Source organism: Miniopterus natalensis, chromosome 3 (genome assembly GCF_054644295.1).
Source record: "Miniopterus natalensis isolate mMinNat1 chromosome 3, mMinNat1.hap1, whole genome shotgun sequence".
Classification (NCBI taxonomy): domain Eukaryota; kingdom Metazoa; phylum Chordata; class Mammalia; order Chiroptera; family Miniopteridae; genus Miniopterus; species Miniopterus natalensis.
In genome coordinates, this window is record NC_142083.1 from 46,790,228 (window position 1) to 46,807,136 (window position 16,909).

The 16,909-nt window shown below is 35.2% G+C and overlaps 1 pseudogene; it reads right to left on the bottom strand.

Annotated features, from left to right (window-relative positions):
• Positions 1-1,924: 1,924 nt before the first annotated feature.
• On the bottom strand, positions 1,925-2,546 carry LOC107539592 (WASH complex subunit 3 pseudogene; annotated as a pseudogene).
• Between the last annotated feature and the right edge of the window lie 14,363 nt (positions 2,547-16,909).

A 16,909-nucleotide genomic window follows, 5' to 3' on the forward strand; every position in this document is an offset into this window, starting at 1 on the left:
TAATAGCTGCTATTACTGATCATATACAAAGGAAGGTATCCATAGCCTTCCTTGCTTTATTACAGACATATTACTCTTGATTTTAGAGCAGTATTGAGGTATGATTGATGTACAAGAAACTACAAACATTGAGGAAGAATTTTATGAGTTTTAACATGTATGTATCCACACACAAAACCATCATGATAATAGAGGTAATGAACATATGCATTACCGCCCCAAAATTTTCCTGTGTGCCCCAATGTAATCCAGCCCTTCATCACCCCCACCCCGCACCTGCCATCTCCAGCAAACCACTTACCTGTTTTCTGTCACTATACATGAGTTTGCATTTTCTAGAATTGTATATAAATGGAATCATAGACTAAGTTTTCTTTTAAGTTTGGCATCTTTCACTTGTCATAATCTCTGATATAATTCACAAATCAGGCTATTAGAACATGTGCATGCCATTCTCTGTCTTCTATAATATATGAAATCATTATAATATTTTAATGGTAACTCTTTTAATGTCCTTTTCTACTAATTTTATAATGTTTCATTGTGTTTGTACTGATGGATTTTTCTCTTCTTTATGGTTTATGTTCTTTGCGTGTCAGTTTTTATTTCGATGCCGATTTTTTTTTACTTGTGGAGTGTGGATATAAATAATATTTTAAACATTCTTGAGCTTTGGCTTAGGATGCAAGTTACTTGAAAATAATTTTCTCCTTTCAAAGTTTGCTTTTATGCTTCATTAGGAAGTTCCAGGGCAATCTTTAGGGATAATTCTGCGCCCTTTGGGGGCAATACCATTTTGAGTATTCTACCAGGTGCCTCGTGTCCTGAGGGCTTTCCCTCCTCACGGTGAGAACACAGGCTATTCTCAGCTGCTGTGATCACCAGGGTTTCTTCTCACTAGTCTCTTCCGGAGGCTCCTTCTCTGGCCTTGGGTAGTTTCCTCATACACATGCACGATTTCCAGAGCTCTTTCTGTCTTTGCAGCTCTCTCTCTTCTCAATACAACTGTCCTTTGTGGTGTCCTGCTCTGCACATTCTAGCCATTTGGGCCTCCCCTGCCTCTTCAGCTCACCAAGACCACAGGGCTCGCCTTGGTTCGCAACCTCCCTGCACAAGGCCTGGCTGTAAGACAGTCACAGGCAATAAACTGGGGCAACCATAGAGCACAGCTCATTTATTTCCCTTCTCTTAGGCCATTGTCCTATACTAATTTTTGTCCAATGACCATTGTTTCATATATATTGTCTTTTTTTTCTTTTAGTTGTTTAAGGAGGGAAAGTAAATTAATTATTTTAAATGAGTGGGAGTGGTAGGAAAATTTTTTATTAAAGATAGTATGCAAAAGTAGATAACAATAACAGCACATGTAAATCTGCATTGTCTGTAACGAGATTTTTTAGTTTATTTCTTGGTCATCTGATATCTGTATTAGTTGGGAAAAAATATAAAATGTAAGATTTGGGACAATCCTCATATCACTATTGCTAGTGAGGTGGTAGAACAAAATAAGGTACCAAAACATGTAGGCTGTATCAAGATTTCCTTAAAGTCCTTAAATGCTGTGCCAAAGGCCAAAATGTCCTTCCTTTTCACAGCCGCATAGTATTCCATGGTGTAAATGTGCCACAGCTTTTTTATCCACTCATCTACTGATGGGCACTTGGGCTCTTTCCAGATCTTAGCTATTGTGAACTGCGCTGCTACGAGCATAGGGGTGCATAAGTTCTTTGTGATTGGTGTTTCGGGTTCCTTAGGATATATTGGTGTTTGGGTTTTTTGGGGTTTTTTTTTGTTGTTTTTTTTTTTGCCAGTTTATAAAGGCTTTATTATGACGGTGATTTTAACACAGAGGGAGCTTGGTGGTGAGTATCCGGCCATTTGATGGCTTCTTGACAAAGTGTTCGAGCTCGGGCTCTCTTTCCGATAGAATGTAAATGTATGCCTACACGTCTACATGGAATTGTTATCAAAATTAAACTCAGTCACTAAAAGAAGATTCGCTCTCTGAACTTTCTTCCGTGTTTTTTTCACCTTCACCATCAGGCACTGTAGCATCTGGCCTCTCAAGAAGATCTGGGTCTAATCCTTCTGATATCATTTTGTTTCTTATTGCCATCACCGGAACACCCACTTGAACCATTTTGAGATACCTGGCATATCTTGGGTCCTTGGCTACAGTTAAGATATTTTCTGCTGTTACTTCACTTTCCTGTGGTCCAGAGTCTTGTAAACTTTTCTGCTGTGATTGCTCTGAAGTGGCTTCAGAATGTGATTTGTTTGTGATACCAGTGGCACTTACAGGAGATCCTTCAACTGTGATGACATCATAGGCCTGGGATAGATGACAACTTTGCATCTAAAATATTGAGAGTTGTTTCAATCTGTTGGATACGAAGAGAAAGGCCGGCCAGTTTCTCCTCACAAACTGTAGAGAAGCGGTTGAGGAACTGTACAGTGTGTGCCACAAACTGGTTTAGAAATGCCACCGTTCTTTTCTGTTGAATAGCTGGCACCTTGGTCAGGTCTATGCCTGACCCCACATTGGTTCAACCAAAGGATAATGCTGTCAGTGCTGCTTGGCGCTGATGAACGATCAGTTCCTTACGCCCTCAGAATCCAGGCCATTTCTTAGACTTGCTTTATACATTTTAACAATATGAGTTTTGAAGCATTATAGCCAATTTTATATTCTAGTTAACCACTCTTTGTTAGATAAGAACATCTAAAAACACTGCTAGAGTAATAAATCAAGAGCAAGAAATCTGTAAAGCGAAGGCATCAAATATCTCTGACCAGATAGCCCTCAGAATATGCATGAGCCTTACTACCTACTTTGAATTGTACAGGGAAAAGGTAGTACACATTTTTACAGGCATTGATAAGAATTTGTTGTAAGTAGAAGGCTGAAGGTCAATTCTGATAACATATAGATGATTTTCAAATAAGATGCTCATCCTCTGTGCTCCATTATCTGTATCTTCAGGGGCCAATGGATCACAGCCCATTCTAACCCTGGGCATGGCAATTCTTCACGTTCTCTCTACCCATGCCTGTGAGGACATAATGATTTTGATAACTTTGAGTAAGCCTGATTAATGCCTCAGGTTAATCATACATGTTTTCTTGTAATCAAAGAGTAGATTTTTGTAAATTTTTCTTCTCTACACTTAGAACTTCAACTAAAACAAATGAAACTTCTTTTATTGTTCTTTTTGCTCATCACATAGTCAGTGAATTTAATTTGCAGCAACGTTAAATCACTGAAGGAGCAGATGTTAGCGAGGGGACACGCAAACATTTTTTTTTCAGGATATGCATTAGCATAAACCATGCCCAAGAAAACAATTAAGCCCCGATTCTATAGGTACATTATCCATGCACCATGCTGAACGCAAAAGAGAATGTTACTTTTAATTAAATGCAAAAAATTGTGATATAGAATATAGTTATAAAATTTTGAGAACTCCAAGTCTTATTTGTAAATCAAGGATTGAAGTTGATTATCATATCTTTGCCAAATACTCTAAATTTGGTAAAAAGCCCTATCTTATTATAATTTCTTTTAATGTGATTTCTAATAATTTAAACAGTGTAACATCATACATAATACATGTCAATATACTGTGCCAATATAGGATGCGATATAGCTATACTCTTCTTTATATTTAAGATGTATGAACTCAATACATCCTGTTATCCAATGCAGCCAGGAACACATTTGTGAAGAAAGTTAACTCATATTTGTTCTCTCTCAAAAAAACAACTTTTTTCTTTCTTTGGGTTTTGAGAACACTACTAAACTAATTAAATTACTTTCACTACAACCATCTAAAAGGAAAATCATATTAACTGAAAGAGAAACGTGGATCTCATAATAATAAATGTGTTAAAGGCCAATGCAGTAAACAAATGAAAGAACACATAGAAAAAATTGAACAGGCCTCTATAAAAACATATTCATATGTATCTTGTTCACTTTTAAATAAAATAAGAATAATGATAATGATGATGATAAATGTAATAATATTGATGATAATAATAGAAGCTTCTAGTCTTTTTAGGAATGTACGGTGCCTCTGGGGAAGAAAACCCTAAAACATCGTATATGAAACGTTAATGAGATTTCAGACCTTCAAGATTCTGTCAAAGAAACTGCTTCCTTTCCTCTTTCATTTTTTTCTTTAAAAGGAATTGAGAAATGTGAAAGCTTTAAAAAACACACAAAATATAGGCTGGCAGGAAGAAATCCCATCTTGTTGGGTCTCTGAAACAGCAGAGGACTGAACACTTGTAAACACTGTACCTTGAGCAATAGTTGCCTTATGGCTTGTAGTTTGAGGCCAAGAATAGCATGATAAACTTAGAATGTGTTTATCTCTTGGCAGCTTCATTTTACTTGCAAGCTGGGAGGGACAAAGACCAACAATTTTCCACCTACAAAGTGCATCTAAGCTGGCAGGCAGCTCAGTGAGTAAGTCAACTTGAACCTCCAGATCACAACTACGCTCACAGACAGATGGACAATTTTGGAAAGAGGGATGATTCAACCAATTTCTCCAGGCATTTGTGGTTACAATGTCCTGTAGTTTGGGAGCATGTGTAGGGAAGCTTTAATTTGGAGACTTCACATACGTTAGTGTTATTTTAAGAGACAAATGGTATGTGTGCAAATTTTTATAAGTCCATGTTCTTTACTAGTTGAAAACAGGTAGGAAGGTGGCAGCATTATAAGAACCCGTGTTTTCTCTCCAAGATACAGGAAACTAAACAAATTTTTCAACTACTGATTTTATTATTTTTGAAAAATTTTTTCATAACAAAGTGTTGTATCTAATTTAGTGGCTTAATGTCAGTTGTTTAATTATTGATTATAAACCTAGATAGACATTTATATTTAATTTTCAAATTGCTTAATTTAGGATTAGTGTTAATTACATAAAGTGTGTTTCGAAAAACAGGAGCTTGGATTCTGCATTTCGAAGGCTGAGTAAAGGAAGTTCTTGTTACAAGGTTGGAGACATCTGCCCAAATCGGGTTATTAGCAATAGTAAGGGTGTTTATTTTAAGTTATGGAGAAATTTTCATATCATAAAACAAAACTTTTTTTAATCCACTAAATTCAGATTTTTTTGCTTTCAATACAATCCTCTTCCGCTTCAGCACACAGCCATTTACCCAAGATTATTCTGAACTCTTGGAAAGTATGGATAAAATCTTTTAGGTACTGAACAAGCTCATTTTGTGGATATAGTATGGTTCTGATTTCACAACAAATTGGAAAAAAAAAATTTATATTATCAGAAGGAATGAAGGATGTTTATGCCATTTTTCATAAAACATTCCATGATCAAACAGAAAATATAAAATATCATAATGTATATTAAATGTAATCAGCTGTTTACTCAACTCAGGAATTTCTGTTTCATGTGGAATAAAATAAAATGATTTTTATACCTTTTTTACAAGTATTAAAAAAGTATTTTTGTGAAGAGAAAAAACAATGGCTAAAGCAATAAATACTTAGAAATGTTATAAGTAGATTCTAAGTAGTTCTGTGAATGACTCATCATGATTTCTTCCAGACAGTGGCAAATTAACATATTTTACACCCAGAGAAAAATTAATGCAGTGGAGCCTGCCAAATTCCAACTCCTTTGCCACATGTCCAGAAAAATTGTTTGTTCCCCCCAAAAAGGGTTTCCTGTGGACCCCCACCACAGCCCACCAGTCTAAGGCCTCACGAGGATAGCTGTTTTGCACCTTGCACCTTGCAACGCTTAATTGGTTGAAGACATCCAGCCCAGCGCAGCCCAGGGTGGCTATCATTTTGCCTTTTATGTTGCACGCTGCGCATTTCACTTGTCCTTTTTGAATAACACCACTACAAGGAACACTAACTTGATTCAGTATTTCCTCATAGTAGATATCTAATGTTTACAAACCTGGCCTTGGAGAAATGGTATTTTAAGAAACTGATTTTTCTCTTGAGAGAAACTTAATGTCTATATTATTTAACTTTTACATGGTTTTTAAAGCTTTAATTTGGATTAATAAATGATCACATTATTGGACGCATGGTATCATGCCAAGTCCACAGCAACTGTGAACTGGAACTGACTGAAAGCATCTTTGCTATTAAAGGTGACTCAGCCCCACTCAGAAAGCAACTCTGTTTAACTGGAATTTATCATTCTCACTGTCAAACGGTCACTCTTTAAATGCTAGTGTTTTAAGTACTATCATATATTTCATGGAATCAGAATTGCATCCTTGCTGAACAGAATTCATAAGTAAAGACACTCCTGTCCTATTTTATTTCCATAACATTCTTTGCCTTCCTTTCTTTCTTTCCCCCTCAACCAAACATTGGGGAGGCTAAAGTGTCATTATAAACAATATCATATCCCCAAAGGAGAAAACTGTTCAAAATGAGTCAGAAACCAAGGGGGAAAAAATAAGGCACAGTAATTCTAAAAAGAGTTCTCAAAATATTTGTCAACAACAAAAATGCCTTAACTGGAAGAAGAGATTCGGTAATTCAGCCTCCAAACAGATGTTCCTAGATGCCTGGGTGTATTCTCATACAGGAAAGAATGTTGGTGATGATTCTCATGGCCACATAGTCCATGGGAACATACAATCGAATGGAGAGAGAGCAAGATTCAGGAATTAATGAAGAAAATTAAAGCAGATCAGAATAGAAAATAAGTAGTTCTCTTTTTTGAAAAGGGGGGGAAACACAGATGCAGTCATGCCCAGTACACACCGAGAGGGAGGAAACGTTGCCCATATTCTGCGAACACACAGTTCTGACCAGGGAGAGAACATAAGGTAAAAAACGAGAAAATGTAATTTCAAGGCAGTAATCCCCAAGGATCCTGACCTCTTAGCAAAAGTGTACTTCTCTTATCTACCAAAACACTAGAGTAATTTGTTGTTTCTAGCTTTTATTGTCATAACCTGGCATAAACACAGGAGCTTTGAAAAGTCTGAAAACATAGAAAGAAAAAGTTTCTTCTCTGTGCCAGAGGAGCCAGTCTGCCAACTACCTCTTAACTTAAAAAAGAGAATCCAGTCCAATGAGACTAAGTGAGATGACTGGAATGTAAAATATTACTGTCCAGCACAAACAGCCAGAGAACACTTTCCACTTAAAAACTTCTTGCCGCTGAACAAATATAGCTAACTCCCTTGAAGATTATTTTAGCCCTCATTGCCTTTTCACGAAGATTCCTCAAGCTACTTTGAGATCGTCCTTTCATTACATCGAGAACAGGCCATGTCTATGTGAGTGTGATGAGACACTTAAGCCACTGAGGCAGACTGAGAGTCTGGCTCTGGACCATGCCATTGGAAGGGTGCTCGAATGTTTACCAATGCTTTTCCTTGGCTGCGCAGTACCTGCACCTGTGTTTTATGCTAAGAAAATATTTCTGTCCCCAGGAATATTAAAACTGCTTAAATTCAAAACACAGAACACACCTCTAACTCGGTGCTAAGGACCTGATTGTTCCACCTTTGTAGAGAATTCCAATCCAATCTTAGCTCCTACTTACTCACTTTTTTCCACTTTCTCTTCCCTCCCTTTCCCTTACCTATATTTTGGCTAATGTAGTGCTCAGTAGGATTTCCACAGGAGCAGCCAATGGAAAAAGAGATAAAGAAATCCAAGCATTTCATATAGAAATATATTCCCTTTTCCATTATACATAATAACCCAAACTGAAAAGCGATCCCAATTTTAATTCTCATGAGTTTTGATTCCTAATATTAATTATGTTCAGTCATTTTCTGTGGACTTAAAATTTATCAGGTCAATCCCTCAAAGTCTACTCACTACAAGCAAACTCATTAAAAGTTAATTTGTTAAAGGCTAAGTATGTATTTGCTAAACTTTAAAAAATAATATACAACAGTCCATATTGGGTAGGACAATTTCACCATCTTTTAAAGATTTCTGTAAAGTTTTAGTTGACAATATTTCAGTTTTTCTTTATCACACCATCTTAAAGAATGCTCTATTTCTTTGCCCCAATAGAAAATTATATCCATAAAAATATATCCATCAGGAAAATATTTCCATGAAAAACATTTTCATGATGAATACATTTACATAATCATAAAAACATAGCTTTGAATAATTATTTGAATATATTTTAAGTATATTTAAATACAATCTCATGAATACATTCTTATGTCCCTCAGATTTTCCCTTTCTCTGCTTTGCCTCCTTTATGACATCTTATTATCTCAGTCTCTTCTTTCAGTGCACATCAGTCTCCCTTTCTGTCACTCAGCCCTAAATCCCTCCCACAGTGTGTCCCTAGGTAAGGTGACCAGACATCCTAGCCCAGAACATTCCCCCTTGGTTTTTTACTTGTGGTAAATAACATGTCTGTTAAATATTTTAGCACCCCCTTTCCCTCTCAAATGATTCTGATTTGAACAATACCTCATATGGTCCTTCCCCACCCTTGAGTCCTCTGTTTCTGGCATCTCCATTCTATGATTTGTTCTGTGATGGCCATCCTAACTCCCAATAGGTAGTCTCCAGTTTTTATCTCAGTTCCTTCCAGTTATAGTGACAAGTAATCAAGGAGAGACAAATTAAACTGAAAACACTGTGAGGAAAGCAAAATGAAAATTGTCAAATAAAACTTTGCAGGAAATTCCAATGAGTAGTAAAACTACTCCATGTAGTAAAACTTATTGTAAATGTACTCAAAAGAGTTAAAAGAAACAAATAAATGTGGATAATTGGATTTTTATCAAATTGACCCTTGGAAAATTGTCTTTCAGGAAATGAACCTAGAGCTGGATAAGGGAAAAAAGGGTAAGAAGAAGGGGTAGTTTACCCAAGCCCCTAGGATGACTGTGCTTTGCTCTCTCAGAGAGTAATAGTGCTATGCTATCCAACTTGAGTCATTGTTTGAAAAGTTTCTAAATTTAATATGTGCATAGGGTATAACATAAACTCATGCACCTTAGTGTACTGCCAGGGGTATAACATAAACTCATGAACCCTATTGTACCTCCATTTATTAAATGCTTATTCTGTGCCTGGAACTATATTATGAAGTTAAATCATTTAATCTTCAAGATAACCCTCCAGATTAGGATTATTTTTGTGAAGAAACCAATGTTCAAAGAAGTTTTGTAACTTGTACAAGGTGACACATATAGTATGTGATGAAAGTAAGAAAGAAACCAGGATGGCTGCATTCCATAGCTGATGCCTCTGAACATTATGAAAAGAAATTCTGGGGAAATATGATGCACTCTAAGAGAGCTATGAAAACAATATGAATATATGAGGTATAGAATGATAAGTGAGTATGATATGTGTTAGCATTCATTTAATGACTAGAGAAATGTAAGAGAGAGATGAGAAGGTTTAAAACCACTAGGAGCATTAAAAACAAACAAAACTTGAAATTAGATAATAACATTTGAAGATTTAATTTCAAAATTTATTGGGGAATTACTTAAAGAGCTATTAAGTTTTGTCATGTCATAATTGTAAAACTAGAAATATTCAGTAAAATATTCTGAAAAGAGCATTTTTAACAAAAATATTGTACATATTTGTATACAATTGTTTAAGAACAGAAATATGACAAAATTTCTATTCATTTTTCCTTATTTAACTAAAGACTCTAACTTTACTCAACAAAAGAAATGTATTTAGCCACTTTTAAGTAGGAGTAAATATTTTCTAACAACCTAAAATTGTCATTGTTCAGTGTTAAAAATAATTTTGAATCTTTTATAGCATTTTGATTTTCTTACCATTAGTACAATAAAATTACTTCTTTTTAAAGCTCTAAAATTTCTCTTTAGACATCAAGTAGCTCTTAAATCAATATTTTGATAATTTAATTTAAATGAATCAAACATATGGATCAGCTTTCATTGATACATGATATTAAAAATTAAGGAAAAATGTTCTTGAAATAATATGGTTCAGTATGAGCTCATCAAAACCGTTTTAAAAATACTGATTCTGTATTACTCAGTATTAATAAATATAACTGGCTGTGCACCAAATTGTGAACAAATAAAACTTTTTTCCAATTTTGCAACTCTCAAGAACAATCTCAAAATTTAAATTCTACAAACATATTTTTGCTTTTAATATTTCTTTTGCATCTGTAAATCCCTACATTTTTTCAATTAACTGTTTATTTTGACTTGTTTAATAATTACTTTAAGTATATTATTCACCTAATAAATAGCATTTATTGATGTTCCCCTAAGAGTTTATATGAATAACTACATATCTGTTGCAGAAAACTTTAAAAAGCACAGAGGAGTTCAAAGAAACATAAAACGACAGCAATACTCATCCTTTAAGTAGAGATAACCAATGTTAACATGTAATCATGTACACATTTTGGTGTTTACACCAAATCTATGTGTTTTCCAGGCAAATATACAAATACAGATAGTGTGGAGTTACATCGGAATGCCTTAATTTACAGAAATACTACTGTAAATGCTTAGCAGAAAAAGAAAGGTATCAGAAAGAATCAGAAGGAATAGCAAATGAAGAAAGGAGAAAAGGAAGGCATAAAAGGAAGGAGAGAAAGGAGGAAGGGAAGAAGGGAGGGAGAGAGTAGTAGTTTGCCAAATTGAGATAATTTTCTTGCCATTCCCCTCAAGAGCATTTGTTCTGGAATAAGCATAAAATGGAAAGAGCAAATCCATTTTCCTAGATTCTGATCCCCAGTCCAGGAAGCTGTTGTTTATGCTTTGTGTTGTTTGTTTATTGTTAGGGACTTGCCTGGAACAATTCTGTGGGGTGTGTCTCCCCTGTGGTGCGCCAACACTGAGCACCCTTGATGGTTTTTTAAATTACTGTTTTTATTTTCTTCTAGCCTGGCATCCTTGAAGTCATTCATTCCTATGTCAGCATATTTTAGAGGTTGGCTAGTTATTGCTCCAATTTATTTTCATTTACCTTGGATCTGTAAGCCTCCATACTTTGCCATTATCTGTATTTTCTAATTTCTTATTTTCTGAAGCCAATATATCATGTTCATTTACATAAAAATTCTAAACAAAATATTAACAAATGGAATACAGCAATATATAAAATATGTTTATCTTACATATATAATCTTTTGTCTATCTATCTATCATCTATTTCTCATCTCTTGACCAAGTTAGATTTATTCCAAGAATGCAAGATTAGCTTGACATTCAAATATAGATCAATGTGCCCAGCTGGTGTGGCTCAGTGGTTGAGCCAGGAGGTCACGGTTCAATTTCCAGTCAGAACACATGCACAGGTTTCGGGCTCAATCCCCAATAGGAAGCCTGCTGGAGGCAGTTGATCAATGATTCTCTCCCGTCGATATTTCTATCTCTCTATCCCTCTCCCTTCTTCTCTTTCTAAAATATCAATGTAATTTACCATTTAACAAAATATAGGAGAAAAACAATCATATTATCATTTGTATAGCTGCACAAAAATCATATGCTAAAGTTCATTTTTATAAGTACAGGACGGTGCAAAAGTAGTTTTACAGTTGTGAGTACACGAAACACAGTTTATTCTTTTCTTTTTTCATTCTTTTTTTTTAAGTTTCTTTATCTTTATTGTTGAAAATATTACAGATGTCCCCTTTTTACCTCCATTAATCCCCTCCACCCCACATCCACCCCACCCCCAGGCCTTCCCCATACCAGTGTCTGTGTCCATGGGTTATGCTTATAAACATACAAGTTCCCTGATTAATCCCTCCCCACCCACACTCCCCTCCCCACCTTCCCTCTGAGATCCCTCAATTTGTTCTATGCTTCTATGTCTCTGGATCCATTTTGTTCATCAGTTTATTTTGTTTATTACATTCCACATATGAGTGAGATCATGTGGTACTTGTCTTTCTCTGACTGGCTTATTTCACTTAGCATAATACTTTCTAGTTCCCTCCATGCTGTCCCAAAGAATAAAAGATCCTTCTGTTTTACAGCTGCATAGTATTTCATTTATTATTATTTATTATTGTATTATTTTTATATGAACAACTCTAAACTTACTTTTGCCACACCCTCTATGGCAAAATAAGCCAGATATTGAAGGATGCATACATTATTCTATTTATATAAAGTTTAAAAAATAGATGAATTTCAACTATGGTGCTTACAAATAAAAATTCATTTGCGAAAACTATAAAGAAAGCAAACAATCACCAAAAATTTAGGTTAAGATTTACTTTTGAGAGGGAGATAAAAGGTGATTTGTGGGGTGTAGAGGGCTCTTTTGGACTGGCAGTGTTCTATTTTTGACCAGAGGGTTGGCTATGAATGTTCAGTCTGATAAATCATTGAGTTTTACAACTTTGTTTTGTGTACTTTCTGTAATTTATTTAGTTTACAATAAAAAGGGTTATATTCATTATCTTGATTGCAGTGATGGTCTCATGGATACATATGGCAAAACATCAAGCCATACACTTGATATATATGCAAGTATAATGCATATCAATTACAAATAATGCAGTGCCAATTTGAAAGTTTTAAAAAGGTTAAAGATATATTATTTAAAAAACAACAGCCAGTACTAGGAGGCAGGAGTGGGTGGTGCAGGTGAAGAGGGAATAGAGGAGATAAATGGTGATTGAAAAAATAAAATAAAAATACATTATAAAAACACACAGTACTATATATGTTGGGTGATAACCATAAGGTTTTTCAACTTTAAGTAATAAACTTTCAGTTCTCAAAATAGACCTTACCTCTCTCTAGCTAGTATCTGCTTTATTTTGTAGGTGGAAAGAAACCTTGCACTGCACCTGGAAAGGCTGGAATATGCAATATTTTTTTAAATACGTGATTAACACCTGCTTAAATATTTTCTTCCGATCTTTAATTAAACAGTTAAGGTAGGACTCCATTTCTAGATGTACAATTAGGCCAAGTCTGAATAATATCTACAGCTGCTAATTTCCCTTTCCAAGGGAGAGTTAAACACCAAAATGTTCTTCACTTTTCAAAAGAAGCAAAAGTGTCAAAATTGAAAAAATACATATATATGTAGAGAAAACAATTGCAACCATATTTTTAATTCTGAAAATTAAAAGTACACATCTTTCCTCTCATTTTAGGAGGACCCTTTAAGCACTCCAACGTAAATCTTATGCCAATAAAATGATAAAGTGAGCAGCTTTTCCCCAACATATCAACTATTAATAATAATTTAGACTATATATTCAACATTAAAGACAATAACATTAATAAATTAAGTTGCTAAATTCTAGTCTAGCCATCAGTATGATAAGGAATTTAATATAGGATGCATCGATTCCCTTCAGCATCACTCAAGTTCTAGAAAGCAAAGTGAGAAGGTGTACAAAAGGCATTAATACTTTAAGTATATAATAGTTAAGTTGATATTTATAAAATAATTAAATCTATACTGTTTTCATAAACATTTTATCAAATCTTTTAACTCACTTTCTGATTTGCAGAATTTTAGAGCTTTTTTTCAATCTCTTGACCCATTAATCTTTTTTAAAATTTGTTTTATTGATTTTGGAGAGAGGGCGAGGGGGAGAGAGAAACATCGATGGTGAGAGAGTCATTGATTGGCTGCCTCCTGCACACCCCCTACCTGGGATGGAACCCAGATCTCCTGGTTCATGGGTCAACACTCAACCATTGAGCCAAGCAGGCTGGGCATTGACCTGTTAATTTTTTTATTTTTTTATTTATTTTATTTAAAAATATATCTTTATTGATTTCAGACAGAGGAAAGGAGGGGGGAGAGAGAGAGAGAAACATCAATGATGAGAGAGTCATTGATCGAGCCCACAACCTGGGCATGTGCTCTGACCGGGAATCGAACCCTGATCGCCTGGATCCTAGGTCGACGCTCAACCGCTGAGCCACGCCCGGCCGGGCAACCTGTTAATTTTTTTAAAACAGTGTATTGTATTTGGTTTAAAAAGAAGAAGAAAGAGAAAGAGAGAAAAGAGGAAGACAGAGGAGGGAGGGAAAGAATAAGAGCTCCCAGATGATGTCACCATCATAGCATCATGGCAGTTTTAAAGCTAATGACCCTGGTTTAGTTAGAGGACAGTACTTTGCTGGTAATTTTGAATGCATGCTAGCATGAACAAGAGCAGTAGCCTCTGTTTCTTGTGTATATGTAAATGTCTCTTGGGAAGGAAGAGTGAGATTACTCATGAGAATGCTTTTGTTAGTGAGGTGACCAAGCACTCAATTCTGAAGGCAGACTGTGTGTCTGAATTGTGGCTCTATCTCAGACTTGCTATGTGACCTCAGGCCAGTCACTTAATCACTCTGTGCAAGCATTTTCTCATGTGTGAAATAGGGATATTAATCACACATACTTCCCAGGGTTGTCGTGAGGATTAAATATGTTCACATATTGAAAGGGTTCAGAACATTGCTTGGCATATGTTCTATGTAAATGTTTAGTATTGTTAATTTTTTTTTACTATTATTATATCTATGTGATTATTTTTATTGCTTAATAAAATAAGAATTTGGTGCAAAAAAGCCATATTTTTATTTATTTTGAGTGCCCATTTCCTTTACTTTAAAACATCATCTATCTCAGCCGTGACAGTTAAACTCCTATACAGTTCCAGAATCTGTGTCAAAACACACAATTTATAAAGGAGTTATTCTAAGAAATGGTGACTTCTTCCACGTACTAACTACCCTAAATACATGCATGAATACAGATCCAAAATGCACTCAGGCTTGAAATCTTCCAGTGAAAGCAACTTTAAGAAATCATAAAAGAATTCATAAACTTAGTCAAATCTTTCCTCAAAAGGTCTTTTGAACATTTTTAAAAGTAATGAATTAATCTCATATTAAAACTTATTGATATAAAAACCCTCCACTAAAGTATTAATTTTAATTCCAATGGACATAATAGTAAATGAATTACAGGTGACATAATAGTAAATGTTATCATATATTATCAGTGTAACCACCTGGTCAAATTATGAGTTACCAATATAATGTTTAGGTTAACAGTAAAAATATCACTAGAAGCTTGGAGCAGTCGTGGACTAGGTGAAACTATCTGGCCCTTGTCCCTTTATACTAGGGCCAGTGTTACCCTATATTAATCTATGAAAACAAAGCTCAAGGGAGGCTAATAATTTTTAGGAATAATAAAAATATTAATAAAAATTAGAGTATTAAGTAAAATAGTAATGGATGAGAAAAGAAAAGCTATTAATCATACCAAAATGTGTCTGATTACTTCAACGAAGAGTGTGTACAACTGCAGTGGGTATTATATTACCCCGTGAGATCCGTTCAGCGCTGATTACGCCCGGCGCCAGCTGCCACAGTGCTGGCTGCTAACGGTGCAGGGCTTCCCTCTCCTCTCACCACCTGAGAGCTACCTCACCAAGGAGGGACAGTCCCACACCTCACCTGTGGCACATCTAAATCAGGGACAGGCTGAACCCTCTTCTTAGGCTCTGCTTCCAGACAACCCAGTGTAAGAGACCAATCATTTTCATTTCTTCCTCAAAATCAATCAAGAGGAAGTATATCTAGGATTTATGTAAGCTACAAGAAGCATTATTTAAATATGATGGTTAGTTTCTATTAAAGTAGCAAATCAATTTTCTTCCCATCATCATTACTTCAACAGGAATAAAATAGTCTTTTTGCAGTGCTGGAACACATGAACTAACAATATGGTCTTTTATGGGTGGAAGCCTAAGCACGTGCATGTGTGTTTCTGCCTGTCTATGTGTCTGTATCTGTGTATTTGTGTGTATGTGCAGTATGGATTCTGAATCACAGTGGCATACAGCACACACAGCAATTTGCTATGTGGTCAACATTTTAAATATGCAAATTCAGGAGAACATGGACTAAAATGGTGTGTCAGCATTATTTCAAATTCTTTCAAAGAATAAGTTTTCTATGATTGCTATTCTTTTTTTATTTTTACACCTGCTACTCCTGATGGATCTAAAAATTCTATAAGTTTGATAAAATAAATTAAGAGATCTCTTTCTCATCCAGCAAATATACTTCAATGAACGTGGGCCCGCTTTCCAGGAATTGTAACATATTTACAGATAACTTATAGGTGTAAATCAGTTCTCCATAGGGCTAACTTTAAAATTACAGTTCCTTTCAGAATTTAAAATAAATTTTAAAAGTAAATTAAGTAGATATCTCTTCTTTTACCATATTATCTGCTGAAATGTTAGAAATATTCTTAAATGCATAGTTATAATTCTGAAAGAGTATAATATTGTTGACATTTCTAAGATCTATGATTATCTTAGGTAAATTCTGTATCGATCCCTGTATAGATTAACTCTCCCAGGTCCTAAGACAGAACAGATATTAACATAAGCAAATGCTGATCATGTTTCTTTGATGTGCCTGTTTATTGACTCATCAAATGATAAGAAATTGTTATGCTCTCATGAATATACCCCTCCCTGCCTGTACTTATCAACCCCCATAGGACTTTACAGAACATAGCATATGGTCCTGGTGGTATACACCCTGGCAGCTGGGTAAGATGGTAACTGATAAAATAATTCCTGAAGGCAGTTAGGGACTGTAGGGCATGAGAACAGAAAATAAGCCAAATGATTGAGGCTGTTTCCCATTTGACTGCACCAGCAATCACTCCAGGTCTCTTTTCTCTCGACTCATTATGAATAGAGTGCTATTGTGCATGGAGGAGCAGGGAAGAAGGGATTACTGGATACTCAAAGTGTGCTGATTTCACTCAGTTTTTGTCCAACCTGCAAATGAAAGATGTCTAGCCCTTTTCAAACTGAGGATGTAGTGGCTAGGAAAGGTCTGTTTAAACTGTAATAAGAATACACTCTTTGATTCTAAAAAATGGGGTTAGAAACACAAGGATAAACTATGGAGGCTGGCACAC